Raw genomic sequence first — 19,815 nt, forward strand, 5'->3', positions numbered from 1 at the left:
AGGAGGTAGGGCCGGGCCCCTGGAAACTTTGCAGAGGAAGGCAGCCCAGCCCAGGCAGTAGATGTAAATTGAGGGGAACCTCTAGGAGGAAACTGACCAGCGAGACCTCCCCACCGGGTGAGTCTTCCCTGCTGGGTGAGGTTTCCCACAAGGACGGTAAAACCAGAGGCTCAGGCCCAAACAGGCCTTGCCTCAGCCCACAGCCTAGGTCCCCTTTGGATGACCATTGGTCAACAAGTGGAGGCACCTCTGCCCACTAGCAGGGAATATACCCCACCTGAAGGCCACCACTCCTAGAGAGGCAGCTTCCTTGTGGAGCACCGCATTATCAACCTCCTCCAAGACTTCAGCCTACTGAAGGCTAAGAGGGGATATATATAGAAATCTTCAGGGTCATTGTAAATCAACAGAGGAAATCTGCAATATCTCAGCGGTCCACTGATATCTGAACAACATGAGAAAACAAGGAAAGAAAATGCTGCAAACAAATCTAGATGTTACATCAATAAAACCCAATGACAGCATGGCAGAAGAAATGACAGAAAAGGAGTTCAGAATGTACATAATTAAAATGATCAGAGAAGCAAACGAGGAGATGAAAGAGCAAATGCAAGCATTGAATGATGAGATGAAAGAGCAAATGCAAGCATTGATTGATCGCACCAATCGACAGTTAAAAGAGCAAATACAGGAAGCAAAAGATCATTTCAATAAAGAGTTAGAGATATTGAAAAAAAACCAAACAGAAATCCTTGACATGAAGGAAACAATAAACCAAATTAAGAACTCCATAGAAAGCATATCCAATAGGATAGAACACCTGGAAGACAGAACCTCAGACATTGAAGACAAAATATTTAACCTTGAAAACAAAGCTGAACAAACAGAGAAGATGGTAAGAAATCATGAACAGAATCTACAAGAACTATGGGATATCATGAAAAGGCCAAATTTAAGAATTATTGGGATTGAGGAAGGCCTAGAGAAACAAGCCAAAGGAATGAACAACCTATTCAATGAAATAATATCAGAAAATTTCCCAAATCTGAAGAATGAAATGGAAAATCAAGTTCAAGAGGCTTACAGGACTCCAAATACACAAAATTACAACAGACCCACACCAAGGCACATTATAATGAAAATACCTAACATACAAAATAAAGACAGAATTTTAAAGGCTGTGAGAGAAAAGAACCAAATTACATTCAGGGGGAAACCAATACGCATATCAGCAGATTTTTCAATCCAGACCCTAAAAGCTAGAAGGTCCTGGAACAACATTTTTCAAGCCCTGAAAGAAAATGGATGCCAACCAAGAATCTTATACCCAGCAAAACTTACCTTCAAATTTGACGATGAAATAAAATCCTTCCATGATAAACAAAAGCTAAAAGAATTTACAAAAAGAAAGCCAGCATTACAGAACATTCTCAACAAAATATTCCATGAGGAAGAGATGAAAAACAAAGAAGCAAATCAGCAAAGGGAGGAATTATCCTAAAGGAATTGTCAAATAAAGGAGGAAACAAGTTGTGTCAAACAAATAAATAAACAAAATTTTAAAAATGAACCAAATGACCGGGAAACCAAATCATTTCTCTATAATAACCCTGAACGTTAATGGCCTGAATTCATCAATCAAAAGACATAGACTGGCAGACTGGATTAAAAAGAAAGATCCAACAATATGTTGCCTGCAAGAGACTCACCTCATAGAAAAAGATACCCATAGATTAAAGGTGAAAGGATGGGGAAAAACATACCATGCACATGGACTCAGCAAAAAAGCTGGAGTATCCATCCTCATTTCCGATAATGTGGACTTCAAGCCAAAGTTAGTCAGAAGGGATAAAGAAGGTTATTTCATACTGCTTAAGGGAAGCATAAATCAGCAAGATATAACAATCATAAACATCTATGCCCCAAACAGTGGCTCATCTATGTATGTCAAACAAATCCTTCTCAATTTCAGAAACCAAATAGACCACAACACAATAATACTAGGTGATTTTAACACGCCGCTCTCACCACTGGACAGATCTTCCAGACAAAAATTGAGCAAAGAAACCATAGATCTCAACAACACAATCAATAATTTAGACTTAACGGACATTTATAGAATATTCCATCCAACCAAGAGTGAATACACTTTCTTCTCAGCAGCACATGGATCCTTCTCTAAAATAGACCATATATTATGCCACAAAGCTAATGTTAGCAAATACAAGAAGATAGAGACACTAGCATGTATTCTATCAGATCATAATGGATTGAAGTTAGAAATAAATGAAAGAGTAAAACACAGAAACTATTCCAACATCTGGAGGTTAAACAATACGCTATTATATGATGAATGGATAACAGAAGATATTAAGAAGGAAATTAAAAAATTCTTAGAGGTAAATGAGAACAAAGAAACATCATATCAAAACCTCTGGGACACTATGAAAGCAGTACTTAGAGGGAAATTTATTTCATGGAGCGCATTTAATAAAAGAAGTAAAACTCAACAAATAAACAACCTAACACTACAGCTCAAAGCCTTAGAAAAAGAAGAACAGAACAGCACCAAAAGTAGTAGAAGACAGGAAATTGTTAAACTCAGAGCTGAAATCAATGAAATTGAAACAAAAGAAACAATACAAAAAATTGACAAAATAAATAGTTGGTTCTTCGAAAAAATAAACAAAATTGATAAACCTTTAGCCACACTAACAAAGAGAAGACGAGAGAAAACCCAAATCACTAAAATTCGGAATGAACAAGGAAATATCACTACAGACAGGATGGAAATACAAAACATAATTAGAAGCTATTTTGAAAATCTATACTCCAACAAAATAGAAAATTTCGAAGACATCAACAGGTTTCTAGAGACATATGAATTGCCTAAACTGAATGAGGAGGACATAAACAATTTAAATAGACCAATTTCAAGTACTGAAATAGAAGAAGTCATCAAAAGCCTACCAACAAAGAAAAGTCCGGGACCAGATGGGTTCTCAGCCGAGTTCTACAAAACCTTTAAGGAAGAGCTCATTCCAATACTTCTCAAAGTATTCCATAAAATAGAAGAGGAGGGAACCCTCCCAAACTCATTCTATGAAGCCAATATCACACTGATACCTAAACCAGACAGAGACTCATCAAGGAAAGAAAATTTCAGACCAATATCCTTAATGAACATCGACGCAAAAATTCTCAACAAAATTTTAGCAAATCGCATACAAAAACATATTAAAAAGATAGTGCACCATGATCAAGTGGGTTTCATCCCAGGGATGCAAGGTTGGTTCAACATCAGGAAATCAATAAACGTAATTCACCATATTAATAGACTTAAAGTCAAGAATCACATGATTATTTCAATAGACGCAGAAAAAGCATTTGATAAAATACAGCACCCCTTCATGCTCAAAACACTAGAACAAATAGGGATAGTGGGAACATTCCTTAATATTGTAAAGGCCATTTATGCTAAGCCCATGGCTAATATCATTCTAAATGGTGAAAAGCTGAAAGCATTCCCCCTAAAAACTGGAACAAGGCAGGGATGCCCTCTTTCACCACTTCTATTCAACATCGTTCTTGAGACTCTGGCCAGAGCAATTAGACAAACCAAAGAAATTAAAGGGATACGAATTGGAAAAGAAGAACTCAAACTATCCCTGTTCGCTGATGACATGATTATATATTTAGAGGAACCTGGAAATTCCACCAGAAAACTCTTAGAACTCATAAGTGATTTCAGTAAAGTAGCAGGTTACAAGATCAATGCCCATAAATCCAACGCATTTTTATACATAAGTGATGAATCTTCAGAAAGAGAAATTAGGAAAACTACCCCATTCACAATAGCCTCGAAAAAAATAAAATACTTGGGAATCAATCTCACAAAAGAGGTGAAAGACCTCTACAATGAGAACTATACAACACTAAAGAAAGAAATTAAAGAACACCTTAGAAGATGGAAAGATCTTCCATGTTCTTGGATAGGAAGAATTAATATTGTCAAAATGGCCATACTACCTAAAGTGCTATACAAATTCAATGCAATTCCAATTAAAATCCCAATGACATACCTTACAGAAATAGAGCAGGCAATTATGAAATTCATCTGGAAGAATAAGAAACCCAGAATAGCTAAAGCAATCCTTAGCAGGAAGAGTGAAACAGGGGGTATTGCAATACCAGATCTTCAACTCTACTACAAAGCAATAGTAACAAAAACGGCATGGTATTGGTACCAAAATAGAAAGGTAGATCAATGGTACAGAATAGAGGACACGGACACAAACCCAAATAAATACAATTTTCTCATACTAGACAAAGGGGCCAAAAATATGCAATGGAGAAAAGATAGCCTCTTCAACAAATGGTGCTGGGAGAATTGGAAATCCATATGCAACAGAATGAAACTAAACCCATATCTCTCACCATGCACGAAACTAAACTCAAAATGGATTAAGGACCTCGGAATCAGACCAGAGACCCTGCAGATTATAGAAGAAAAAGTAGGTCCAAATCTTCATCTTGTTGGTCTAGGACCAGACTTCCTTAACAGGACTCCCATAGCACAAGAAATAAAAGCTAGAATCAACCACTGGGATAGATTCAAACTAAAAAGCTTTCTCTCAGCAAAGGAAACTATCAGCAATGCGAAGAAAGAGCCTACAGAGTGGGAGAATATCTTTGCCAATCATACTTCAGATAGAGCACTAATCTCCAGAATCTATAAAGAACTCAAAAAACTCTACTCCAAGAATTCAAACAGTCCAGTCAACAAATGGGCTAAGGAAATGAATAGACACTTCACAGAAGAAGATCTACAAGCAATCAACAAACATATGGAAAAATGTTCAACATCTCTAGTAATAAGAGAAATGCAAATCAAAACCACCCTAAGTTTCCATCTCACCCCAATTAGAATGGCGATTATCAAGAATACGAGCAACAACAGGTGTTGGCGAGGATGTGGGGAGAAAGGTACACTCATACACTGCTGGTGGGGCTGCAAATTAGTGCAGCCGCTATGGAAAGCAGTGTGGAGATTCCTTAGAAAACTTGGAATGGAACCACCATTTGACCCAGCTATCCCACTCCTTGGCCTATACCCAAAGGACTTAAAATCTGCATACTACAGAAATAGAGCCACATCAATGTTCATAGCTGCTCAATTCACAATAGCCAGACTGTGGAACCAACCTAGATGCCCTTCAATTGATGAGTGGATAAAGAAACTGTGGTATATATATACTATGGAATATTACTCAGCCATAAAGAATGATAAAATTATGACATTTGCAGGCAAATGGATGAAATTGGAGAATATCATGCTAAGTGAGATAAGCCAATCTCAAAAAGCCAAAGGATGAATGATATCGCTAATAAGTGGAGGTTGACACATAATGGGGGGGAGGGAAGGGTTAGAGTTAGGGTTAGGGAGGGGGGCAAGTATAGAGGAAGGAACTACTGTATAGAGGGTAAAGAGGGGTGGGAGGGGTGGGGGGAAGGGAAAAAAATAACAGAATGAATCAAACAACATTGCTCTATGTAAATTTATGATTACACAAATGGTATGCCTTTACGCCATGTACAAACAGAGAAACAACATGTATCCCATTTGTTTACAATAAAAAAAAAAATAAAAAAAAAAAAAAAAAAAAAAAAGACTGACAATTAACAATTGATATCAAACAGATTTATGAACATTGATAATATCTATTTGATACCCAAAGAAATAACTAGGTTTTGATCTAGAATGACCTTAGACATACCACCAGTCCCATATCTGACTCTTTATCCTCCAAAATTCTCCTATATTTTAGCCTCCTCACTGGTCAAGTAAAGAAAAACTGACTGATCACTCTGAAGGAAATAGGCCCCTCAATGGTGAGGGCACATGGTGGTATTGAGGGGTAGCCATGAAATTTTGTCACAAAGTCATCCAGACAAAAACTCCACCAGAGGTGGGTCCATTGACATAGCTAATTGTTGGACAATATCACATAATCTTCATTTAGGAAATATCCCTTCTCAGTTTGAAAAATTCCTTCTGACCAAAATATCCCTCCTCCTATCTTTACATTTCCAGACAATGTAACTTCAGTATATTCTATAATCATTTCCACCTTTGCTTCTCTCTGGTATCAGGAGTCTGTTATAAATAAAGAATACGAAAAAAACAGAACAGATATATACTATGAATAGAAAAGAGTCCTTTACACATGAAATTGTGTGACATCTTTCAAAGTGTTGAAAATAATGTCAAAACTCCGAACATTAGAAACAATGTTTTTTCTAATTTTGTTCTACCATGTTTCCCCATACTTAAACTGCCTTCATCAATTTACTGTGTCCTGGCCAGGTACAGGACTGAGTATAATGAGATGTGGCAGATATAAAGATGAAGGCCCTATAAAACTTGTGTAGTTGATAGAACAATACATTATTAGGTGTAATTCAAAGACCATAAGTTCTCAAATCCACTGGACACACACAGAACACTTTATGGGTACTTTGGAGAGGGATGCAGGTGTACAAAAGAAGCCTAAGACATGCTTTTAAACCCTCAAAGACATTAGAATGAAGTTAAGAATGTGAAATGCTTTAAGGAAACATAGGATTAAAAAGAAAATGTGCAACAAGAGCAGCTACATGATTTTATGTGCTTCCTTATTCCCAAACCAGACTTGCCCAGTTCCTTGCCCTCCAAATTCATTCTGTAGCTCCTTCCCATGGTTAACCCCACCTCTCTCCTGACATTCTAAAGGTAATGCACCTCAGTTTTCCTCTAATACTGCATGAAGACCATTCGCCCTTGTCCTTCAGATCCAGGAAGTATGGTAGACACTGTCTTTGATTTGAATGTCATTATAAACTTAAGGCAGATTTTATTGTTTGTCCCCACTTCCATTTGAACTGAAATACCCTGAGACTCTTAAGAGATAGTTATGGGAGTAGAAGTCTTTTTTGCAGTAGAAGTCTTAGAGTAGAAGTCTTTTTTGCAGTACTGGGGATCGAACTCAGGGCCTTGTGCTTGCGAGGCAAGCACTCTACCAGCTGAGCTATCTCCCCAGCCCTTAGAGTAGAAGTCTTAACAGGCAAGAACGGAGTCATCTCTGGGAACCATGTACAAGACAGTGACAAAGTGAGAAAAAACAGATGGACAAAGAAAAATTTGGAAGAATTAATAATGTATCCTTTGAAAGACAGGCATAGAGAAACTCAGCTCCTGAGAACCTGTTCATACCTGCCATAGTTCCAGTATCTTGATATTAAATAACCTCCAAATAACAAGCTGGTTTAAACTGTTTAGTTTGTTTTCTCAGAAGAAAACATAACCAGAACATAGACTATTACTCCACTACAATCATAAAAATCCTGGCTGTTGTGTGCTTTACTACTCATAGCCTGTCCCCAGTACTGATTTCTTATGCTGTCTTGATTATTCTTACTAATCCTCTGAGACATTTACCTATCACCTGACCTTAACATCCCTTCCCAAATCCTGACACAATTTTAGGTAGCTTCCATATCCATGTTGACAACCCACACAGCAATCTGATTGCTTAATTGTTAGTTCTCCTTCATTCTCATCCTTCAACCACCACAAAATGGTCACATTCTACCACTACCAGCACTGGAAACTGTCCAATGCATTCCTCAGTCCTGTGGCCTGCTCTTGCCAGGACCAACCTCTTAATGATACATGCCATAGTCACGTTCAGTTCCTGTCTTACTTGACATTGATATCTTGTTTAGTATAATTAGCCACCTCCATTTCCTTGAAATACTCTTGTCCTCTTCTTCTCTGACACGATGACTTCTTGATCTTCCTCTTCCTTCTCTAGATGTTTTTTCTGAGTCCTTTTACAGTTTCCTTTTCTTGTACAAGAGGATGCTATCCATTGCCTAGAGAGTATTTGTAGAGAAAGGAAAGACATAGGCTGTCTCATTTAATTTAATTATTATCTTTATGATGATGACTCCCAAATTTGTAACCCAAATCCATATACTTAATAGTCATTCTACTCTAAGTCCTTGGGTGTCTCCATGCAAATTTATACATCCAAAATCTTGTAAAATATAGACTAACAGAAAACTGCTCCTCTGTTTTTCATTTTAATTTAGAAATTATAAAAAACCTGTTTCTAAATATTTCTAATATGTTGAATACAGAAGTAACCTAAAAGAATGAGTATATGAAAGAAGATAAATGATTTATAATGCATCCCTTGAATTTTAGAATTGTTTTATAGAAAAATTGAGATAGGACTTACTTAGGCTAGGGATGGCAGAAAAGAGTCTTTGGTGAGTGTATATTATCACTATCATATTTAATTCTTACAACTGTAAGAAGGAAGCCAGGCTTGTAGCCCTATATTAAAAGAGAAAACTGGGGCACACAAATCATTCTGCCTTTAGAATTATTAGGTGGGTTGATATGCCCTTGTCCCATAGCTGGATAACTACCAACCCAGTTTTCAAATGTTGATTTAATCCAGCGAGCTCTGCACCATCATCTGCTACAGTTTTATGCATTATGACTAGCTACGCTCATATATTCCCACAATTTCACTTGTTTTCTGAAGCAGAGCTTCTACCATCCATAAGGACTTAAAGAAGCATGTATACTAAAGCTTCAAGGCATTTCTGCAAACTGCTTGACCATTGATCAACCACTGCAAAGTATACATTTGCAGAGAACATATTGGTTTTACACGACAATACCTGGAATTTAACAATAAATGTCACCTGTAATTTGGATACTGGAAACAATGAAGTGTATGGTTGCCCTAAGATTCGATTTGACAGCTCAGCTCTGTCAACCTGTAGGATGCCTTCTAATGCCTCTGAAGAGCTAACTTACATTATCTGGCAGAAAGCCAAATAACATACCTTTCAAGATTTTCCTCAATGAAAATCAATAACTTTAGCAAGCAATCCAAGTCATTACTTCTTTTCTTATACAAATCACTTTGACTATTTACAACTTTAATAGTTCTTTTGTTTCATATGTCCAGAACCTTGACTTATTTAACACACATTCAAATAGGCTGTGTTATACTCAGTCAGATTAAATTAATGCTATGAAGACACTGCAAAGCCTTGTTCTATGTCTAGTTGCCAGATACTCTAATTTTTCCTCTGAAATAAATATTTTCGGATAGAAGTATTGATCCAGAACCAAAACATAATTGATTCAGTGTGTCCCTGGCTTAGGTCTGCCATCACACTGTGTTATGTTATGTGCCTTCCTTGAAAATCACCTTGTCAAATGTATTTTGAAAATGCCAGAAGTATGACATTGGCAAATTCTAAGCATTACATGACATTCTGTGCCTGAGTAATAGAACATAATTCACAATATGTCTTGTGCTCATTTTCAAGTCAGGTTTGTTGACTGATGGGGAAAAGGTAGTATTATAGGTTTTAGATGCTATTTTTTCCTTACAACTATCACAGAACCTTTTTTCAGTGCAAACAGCAAGTATCTCTAGCAGCAGCATCTAACAACATGCTTCTGAGAGTTGACGGGTCCTAATGCTTTGCTCAGTGGGAGCCAGCAAGTCACAAAAATGTTGATTTAACATATGTCCACTTATATCTGCAGCAAACCATTAAGTTTTCTCTAAACATCTTGCTTCTCCTCCTTATTTCATTTGGCTCAAAAGCAAAATTGGCACAGTCTTACTCACCACTGGAGATTAACTTCTAATAGAGTCGTTAGAGTACATACACGCATATGAATCACTTGCCTTTGTTTGGGAAAAGGGAGAAGTGAAGATTAAAAGAGAAATTGGCACAGATCTTCCAAATACTTAGAATGAGGCTGAAAATTACATTCTTGAAAGCTTTTTCCAATTTAAGTAAAAATAATGAAACAAGCATTTACAAAGAAAATAGAGAGCACAAAGAACCATTAGCAAAAGCAGTGAGAGTATTGAGGAAATAAATCAGACCGAGTTGATAGCTTTTCAGTGAAATTATAGTGCTGATGAATAAAGAACAAAGAAAATATCTTATATGCTGTGAGTATATGTAAGAAAATAATTATCCTCTATTATTCAGGTGTTCTAACCACATAGATGATAGAATAATAATGATCTCATCATGAACAGGATTTATCTCAAGAACAAATAGATTCTATCAATGAAATTCACCACATTCCCAGATCAAAGGAGAAAAAAAATGTGATATCAGTGTATTTTGAAAGGGGACTATGTAGTCCTGGGAAACAGAAATCAACGACTTATTTATAGCAAATAAAATTGCTAAAAATAAGTCAGTTAAGTCAGTTCTAAAAAATTACTAGTGACATATTTTTACCTGGATATTAGCTCTTTCCTATAATAAATGAGTACACAACTGCTCTGGTAATCAAACCATTACTTCCTGTGTTCCTCTACTCCTATTAAATCAGCATTATAATTCATGTGAATTGTCTGACTTTGTCTTTCTTCTCAGTCCCTGTCTTCACACATTCTCCCTCCACAAAACACATTCATACACAAGATCTCCTGACACAGTTGATACTAAGGAACTCTCAGTCACTCACCAGGTTAACTTCCAAGCTCTGGTACTTCAGTGCCCTGTGATCTAATGCTGCATATCTGGACCCAAACCCAAAATCTCTCCCAGTATTTTTTGTTTGATCTCGGGTATCAAGAGTTCAAATAAAAGGCAAACTTTTTTTTTTTTTTTTTTTTTTTTTTGGTACCAGGTATTGAACCCTGAGGTACTTAACTACCAAGCCACATCCCCTTTTTTTTTTTTTTATTCGAGACAGGACAGGGTCTTGCTAAGTTGTTTAGAGCCTTACTAAGATGCTGAGATTGGCTTCGAATTTGTAATCCTCCTGCCTCAGCCTCCCAAGCCACTAGAATTACAAGCGTACACAGAAAACTTTTTAAATGGCAAAAAAATTTAGTGACTAAGCAACCCTACTGCAATGCCTCCCTAGATGCCTAATAATAAAGGAATGACAGTATTTGTACAGTTCCTCATATGTGCAAATGAACTCCACATGCATTATCTCTTTTGGTCTTTATAATATTTATATATATATAATAGGAGTTAATATTATACTCACACACAGGTAAATAAATTATAGCTTAGTGAGACAAAGTGTGTTTGCAAAAGTCACTCAATTGAATCATAGTAACACCATCATTACTGCTCATGTTTCTTCCAAGTGAGACACTTCTACCAAGATTGAAAATGGTTATATTATCTCCATACTAGTTGCTAATTAACTCACAACACTAATTTGTCAGTTTACATCTATGACAAAGTCAAGATGATAATACACCATAAGGCAAGTGATTAAAGAAAGAGGAGGTGAGGGGAATATGGTGTAAGAGATGAGGAGTATGGGTGATTACATTTGTGAAAAAATGTGCACAAATAAGTCAGCAGGAATAGCTAGTAAAATCTTGATGTAAAACTTAGCAAAGATAATTTTTAAAAAGAAAAAGAAACAATAAAATTAATATATAAACCAACCTTACCTAGAAACGGAGATGAACAAAAGCCTTAACCAAAACAGCAAATCAAATCCAGCAGTAAATTGTGCATGATGCTGTCATAAGCAGAATTCTATCAATATAATATGCTGTCTTCACAGAACAAAAGAGAAAAACTATACAATGGTCTCAACATATTTGGGGAGAAAAGAAACATGTTAAATTCAATACCTACATATGATTTAAAAAGAAAAAAAAAAACTCACAAAATCCTTAACAAAACTAGGAACTGAAGGGACATAACTGAATCAAATGTGCTTAACCTACTGTATTAGTCATCTATTCTGCCGTAATAAATTATTCCAAAATTTAGCAACTTAAAGCAATAAATACCTCAGTTTCTATGGCTTAGGCATCTAGGAATTGCAGGACTAAATTCTGACTCAGAGTCCCTCGTGGGATTGTACTGAAGGAAGTCAGCTAGAATTACACTTTTGTGAAGACTTGATGGAGACTGACAGATCAGCTTCCAAGACGGCCCATTTACATGGCTGTTGGATGAAGGCTTCAGTCCCTCACCACATGGGCCCTTCCATAGACGTACTCATGACATCACAGATAACTTCATCCAGAGCAAGCAATGTAAAAGAAAAAGGGAAAAATCACAATGCCATTTATGTCCTACCCTTAGAAGTGACATATACTCATTTGTACTATATTCTATTGATCACATAGACAAATCCTGACAAAAATTCAGAGAGGAGTGTATGAATACAAGGAAATGGGCATCCTTGGGAACCATAAAAGTGGCCGGCTACCATTTTTATCTCCCCCGCCCCAAAAAAATCAGCATCTGCTATTCAACATTGCACTGAAGGGCCTGTTTAACATAGTAATAAAAAAAAAAGGAGTGAAAAGGAAGTCCTGAAATTAGCATTTCATGCAAATGAAATGATTGTATAATATATAGTGTTGCATAATTTTTATGACAGTTGCATGATTTTTATGAGGCCAGCCCCAACAAATTCAAATCCTGACTTTACTATTTACTATGCAACAATGGACAAGTTACTTTCCCTTCCTTTGCCCCAGCATCTTCATCACAAAATGATGGGATAACAATATCTATTTGTAGTGTTGCTGTGAAAATTAGAAGTGTTAAAATTCTTTTAGTACCTAGAACTGTGCCTGGTAACAAGAATGTGACCTATATCATTAGCTGCTCTTATTTTCAATCACAAATAAAATTCAAGAATCTGGGAAAGTTGTTGGGATAAAATCATAAAGAAAATATTTCTGAAACTATCAAAACCCAAATAATTTTGAATAAAAATCCTATTTGTATTCAGAATAAAAATTATCATAGCTATGAATAAATTCAAGAAAATGTCAATATTTTTATAGATAAAATTATTAAATAACAAAAATTAGCACCTAAATAAAAGGAGAGTTGTATCATGCTAATGAGTACACCTTAACCGGAGTGAAGCAATGTCCCACTGTGGTTTTGTCTTGCACTTCTCTCCATTTTTAGTGATATTGAGCATTTTTTAATATACCTTTGTCCATTTTTATGTCTTCTTTTAAAAAGTTAAAAATAGAACCATTATATGATACAGCAATTCCACTACTGGGCGTATATCCAAAAGAAACCAAATGAGTGTGTTGAAAAGATATATACACTACAGTGTTTATTGTAACCCTATCAACAATACCAAGATTTGAAATAACCTTAAGAGTTCATCAACAGATGAACGGATCAAGAAAATGTACTATTCATGTACAATGAATGCTTATTAGAAAAAAAATAGCATAATCCTGTAATTTGGGGCAACATGGATGGGCATTAAGCAAAGTGAAATAAACCAGGAACAGAAAGACAAATGTCACATAATTTCATTCATATGTGGAATCTTAAAAAGCTGAGTTCATAGAAGTAGAGAGTAGAATAGTTGGGATGGTGGGGAAAGGGGTTGGGAGAGATCAGCTAATGGGTACAAAGACACAGCTAGAGAGAAGAAATAAGTTTGGGTATACCATTACACAGAAGGGTGGCTATATTTAAAAATATTATTATCACATCACTCAAAATATTTAGAATAATTTTGAATGTTCTCATCACAAAGAAATGATAGAGGTTTGAAATGATAACCTTAATATCCTGAGTTGATCAATGCACAATGTGTACATGTACCAAGATATTACACAATATCCCATAAATATGTATAATTATTAGCTGTTGATTTAAAAATAAGTATAATTTTAAAGATCAAATCCAACCCAAATTAATTTATGATTTCAATGAAATTCTAATAAAAAATTTCAAGAGACTTAATATGCACTCCTTTAGATTATGTAGAGGAAAATGAGAGGGAGGGGGTTATAAAAATGGTGAAATGAGACAGACATCATCACTCTATGTACTTGTATGATTACACAAATGGTATGAATCTACATCGTGCACAACCATAGAAACAAAAAGATGTACCCCATTTGTGTACAATGAATCAAAATGCAGCCTGTAAAAATAAAAAAAAAATAATTTTAAAGATGCATTCATTAAACATCTTACTGAGGATATAACATTAAATAAGACTAAATATGTTCCCAACTCATGAAGCTACCCTCTAGAGAAATTTACCTTGGTCAAAGTTATTTGGTTGAAAGTTAAAAACTCACTCAAGTTAGGAAGTAGTAGGAGAAAAATGGAGAAGTAGAGTACAGAAATATCTTGAGGAACCCAAGAGCCCAGGACTTAAAGAACACCAGGATAAGCACTATACCGGAAACCTCAGAAATATACAGTCCCCTCAGAAATCATGATGATTTCCCCTTCTTCTCGTCTGTGAGTCTCTTTGTCTTAATCATCCACTTATTCATTCATTCATTTATTCAACTAACCATTTTTAATATCTTTTAGGTGTCATGGGAAGTTCTCAGTACTGATGGCATAGCACTTGTGAGATAGGTGATGTCCCTGGTCTCATGGAATAAGCAATTTTTTCTTGATGACTTTGGTGTTGGAATTTTATTCAAATCAACATTATTTTCTCCATTCAGTTGGATGAGGATATTGATAGGGATAAACTGAAACAAATTTGGATGGAACCTTTTGCTCCTCAAAAAAATGCTTAAAAAACAAAAACTGGTGTCATCAAAGTCAACAATATGTTGAAATAGTCTACTTTAAAAGTTTTTTTACAGAAATTTTGTTTTTGTTTTAACAAATCAGCTAGCAGAGATTTAACCCTACTTTTAGTGGTAGATAACTTCAGTGGAAAGTGGGAAAGCCTGCTATGTGACTAGATTGACATCACCCAAAACAGCCCCAGCTAAGGATCAGAAAGGAAAAGAAAATCACAGAGTACCTAGAGCCGCTGCTCTTTGCCCACGGGCTGCTTCAAGCGGCTCCAGTTATGGAGGAAAACCGCAGCCTTAGGGCTGCTTCAAGCAGCTACGGTTATGGGGGAAAACCGCGGCTTTTTTCCCTTTTCACTTACCTAAAACTGCCGTTTCTCACGCTTACGGCCTGACCAGCGGGACAGAAGACAAATATTTCAAAGATTCATCAAGCAGCTTCCCGTTTATTCAAATAACACCCTCAATATATAAGCGGTCTCATGCATAAGCAATTGTAACCAGATATGTCCATCCAATCCTGTTAAAGGTCAAGCAGTCACTCGCTGGAGCATACATGTAAAGTATATCTGTCCACGTGCTAGGCAGCTGAACTGATTATAATACAGCCAATTGTAAATGCGTTCTGCTTATCTCCATGCATAATCAGAACACCGTTTGCTCTCTTCCAGTTGCCATCTTTGGATGCACGTGGCATAACCCTGGGCTCTGGATTCCTCCTGCCACAACAGAGAAGAAAGAGGAAAGGAGAAAAGATTGAGGTAAAGAAAAACAGAGGTAAGGAAAATAAAAACCACACTGAGGGTTTTAAATCCTTAATTAGCTCAGGATCTTTACTGGATTCTCCAGGAAGCAGATGCTGAGTCAAGGGTTTGGTGCATGTGGATTTGGAAAGGGTAGTAATAGCTACTTTGGACAGGAAAGGCAAGGGAAGGCCAATAACAAAAATATGCATAATTGAAGCAGCAAGCACCATAGACCACTGAAATGGGTGGGTGGGACACTCTGGAAAACTGTATATCACTGCCTCTCACCCAGGGGTTGAAGGAGCCAGAGTGCATTTGCTTCCATCCCCTTCCATCATTGGTTAGGAGCTGCACCTGGGAGTAGTCTCTTACAGCCTGCTGTGCAGAGGTCCTGGATGTTGAAAGTCAGGCTGATGTAGAGCAAAATGGCAAGGAGGTCTCAGGGGATACAAAGGAAGCACTGACAGCGTATGCTACAATCTGCTGACCAAAGAGAAATCTCCATTAAGTTATGTTGAAGGAAGACAAAGAAGTTAGATTGGAATATGAAAGCTTGATGTGTTCCTAGTGTATCAATTCATAGAGTCTGGGACCTCTATGTTCGAAGATTCTGTTTTACAATGGTAAATATCAGTCCAAGGAAATTTTTGGAGACACCATCATGAAAGAATTATAGCTAAGCTTCACCAATACCCAGCTTCCTTCACAACTACCTGACTCAGTCACCTTGAGAGAAAAGAGAATGTAAAAGAGTCAAAAGAGAAAGTATAGTTATGGTCCAAGGAGAGGTAAGGAGAAGCAGAGGATCTTTCTGATTCCATATGGCCCTTAGCAAGGAACAGATAATTAAAATAAAAGCAACTTCAGGCAGCATCAACTTTCAAAGAATGGTTAATCAAGGTGATTGTAAAGAACCCATGAAAATATTCTCTTGGCACGTATAAAATGAAAATATATCCCTGTAAATTCTTTACATAAGCCATATGAGTATGTGAGTGTCAGTAAACTGTATTGCCTACTAACTTAGAAGCACTGTTTACTATCTTAAAGTCACATAAATCCAATATACATACACATACACTTTTTTTTTCATTTTTGACTGTTTGCAATCATTTCTCAAACCAGTTAATAAAGTTATCTTAAGGCAGTGTAACTTCAGATTCATTAGCTTTCAGGAGCACTCTTCTGAGTAAGGTGTAGGGCTAAGCATCATACATGACAGTGAGGAAAATACAGTCTTTGATGTCAAGAAATATATAAGCTGATAAAGGAGATATCATGGACACATAGAACAATTAAGATTGATATGAGGCACCACAGAAAACAGGTTGCGGAAAGTCATCGTGGGGGGAGTTTGTTTTGTGTGGGGAAAGATAATATCTTACAGGTCATGTGCCATTTGAACACAGCTCTAAAGCACTTGTAGGGTTTGGAAATGAAGAGAGAACATGATAGCAAAATAACTTGGGCATATTAATAAGGGCATGAACTGGTGGGTGGAGTGTACACAGAAGAAAGAAAAATGGAGTCAGGACTAGGTTTGTAAAAGAGTGAAAACTCTATAGTCTCACTGCCTAGTACAGTAACCATTAGCTGCATGTGACCTCTGAGCACTTGAAACATTACTAAAAACATTTCAGAGAGTGCGTAGGAAAACAAAGAATGTAAATTATCTCATTAACAATTTTTATTCTGATGACATGTTAAATGATAACATATTGAATATATTGGCTTAAATAAAATACATTTCCTTTTGTTTTTCAGAAATGGTGCTAGCAGTTTTATTGTTAATTGACCATTTATTTTTAATTAAAAAATAAAAATTACTTATAAAAGGGGCATAATGTGATGTCTTAACGCATGCATTCACAATAGAATGATTAAATCAACTTAATATATCTATCACCTCACATACTTTTTTTGTGGTGAGAACATTTAATATATTCCTTTAACAATTTTCAAATATACATTAATATTACAGAAACACCATGTTGTACAATATGTACCCAGAACTTATTCTTCCTAACTGAAACTTCCTACCCTTTGACCAATATCTCCCCATTCCACCACTCCAACCCAGCTCCTGGTAACCGCCATTGTGCTCTCTACTTCCAGAAGTTTGACCTTTTTAGATTTCACATATAAATGAGATCATGTAGTACTTGTTTTCTGTGCCTGGCTTACTTTTCTGAGCATTATGCTCACTGCATGTTACTGGTCAATGCTACTGTAGAACCAATCACTAAAATGTTGATACTTTATTAGAAGTTGGAGGCTTTAGGGCAAAGGGCGAATGACTGGGTGACATAATTGTAACTCGGCTTTAAAATGATTAATATCAATTTAAGAGGGAGAGACTAGAAGCAGAAAGAAGAACCAAAAAATAAGCGTACAAATGTAATGAAGCAAGTGGCAGTGGAGATGCAGAGAATCAGATGTGAGTGAGGCAGGGAAGGTCAATTGGCAGTATCAGACAGCATCTCAGAAGTCCGTGTGTTAGATGTAGAAGACAGAAGTCAAACCTACTGACAGGTTTCTTGATAAATGTAGTTGGAATATGCATCAAGGTATTAACAGAAAAATCAAAGTGGAGTAGCTTTAAAGAAGAAAAAAATGTGTTGAACTCAGGACACATGAGTGGGGTAGCCATGGAACGTGTAAGTGGGTGACTGGGCAGGCAGCTAGGAATGTGTGAGAACAGAGGATCCTACAGGCTGAGAGGTTTCCAGAACCACAAGTAAGACAAAGCCACTAACAAATATTGTTCAACACAATTTTTACTCAAGGAATAGAGCCCTGTTTTTCCTCTCAGATCAAACATAGAGGTCACAGCTCCGTGTGTTATTAAAAATACTGTAACAAATGGTCCAATGTCATCAAGCGATGGTGCCTGAAAAGAAAGTTCAAGCCATGGCAAGGCGTGAGATAACAGAAAACTCCTCATTCAAAAATTATTTATCGAGCTCCAGTTAATAGTCAGGCCCTGCACAGCATGCTGGAGAAAGGCAGATAAATAGGGCATCACTCTGTCCTGGGAACATTCACAGTCACAATTCTTTCTCAGGTAAAATGAAAGTGTTAAGGATTGATGAAGCGGATATGAAAATTTGTCAAGCCTTCACACTGTAAAGATCACAACCTCTAGTAGAAACATCACCTAAGGGAGAATAAGGCAGATAATGCCTGAGTTTCAAGAAGGTTGCTGTTTTGTTTGTTTTGTTTGTTTGTTTGTTTGTTTTGTGTGTGTGTGTGTGTGTGTGTGTGTGTTTTCTTTTCATGACTGGTTTTAGTATGATACAATACTAGCCTTAACAACTTTTAGCATTCTGCATTATTAAGCTTCAATTGCTTTTAATGTTGACATCCAGGAGTAATTTCTTCCCAGTAGAGACAAAGTCTGTTCTGTGCTCCACACGAAGTCATGAGCCTAATTTTAAAATCTCATTTCCATGATCAAAAATACTTTCAGGAACCTCCTTGTATCTGAAAAGACTACAGTTGCAGACTAGAAAAGACCCTCTGTTTACTAGTGAGGCAAATAAAAACACCACATTGAATTTGCAGAGCGTTAACTGGAATTGTATCATGCTTCAGAGGCAATCACACAGAGGTTGCTTGGTGGCACTCTAACAACCATAAACAGAACACTGTGATACATTTGGGGTCAGGAGAAGCAAGGACATTGAAGCTTTGAAGAAGCGTTTTCTCATGAAGTTTGACACTGGTGTTAAAGGAATAAAGATCACAAATATTCTTCAGAGATATAGCAGTGAGTGCCACAGTTAGGAAACCGAATGGTTATAAACAGGACCTGTAATCACGTCTGACGATTTGCAGGTACAGCATGGTAATAGGCCTGAGCTCTGTCATTTCCACAGACTGAGGACAAACCCACAGAGCTGTACTGGTGGTTCTGGCAAAAGACAAGGTAAAATTCCTTACAAAAAGAAGACACAAGACTAAAGAAAACCTAAATCCAGTGATTTCTTGCTACTGATAAAGTATACAGTTACTTGAACTCACTTTTCTTCCAAAATCAGGACAGAAAGATAGATGCAGGTTCAAGATTCTGCTTTGTCAGAGTTCTGATGATATGTTCTAGAATATAGCTATGGCATTGGGTAGTGAGTTGATGGCAAGTCTTTAAGCTTGTAATTAATCCTAAAAGCAGAAGATATGATTGAATGATCATTCTAATAACAGAAGAATAAATGATGATACAGTGACAGATCAGACAAAGGAGTTCTTTCTCAGAGGAAAAATATTACTGTAATTTCCATTTTAATTTGAGCTGTACTATTATTTAGTAAAACTCTATAGATCCTTAAAGAATATTAAATCAAGTCTTTTAAGTTGTCAGTGAGATACACTATTCACTGCTTCAGAAGTACTGACAGTAGAATGAACATGGAAAAATGGCATTTTATGTGACCCAAATAATGACTATAGAAAATCAAGGCATT

This window comes from Sciurus vulgaris (genome assembly GCF_902686455.1).
Source record: "Sciurus vulgaris genome assembly, chromosome: 7".
NCBI lineage: Eukaryota > Metazoa > Chordata > Mammalia > Rodentia > Sciuridae > Sciurus > Sciurus vulgaris.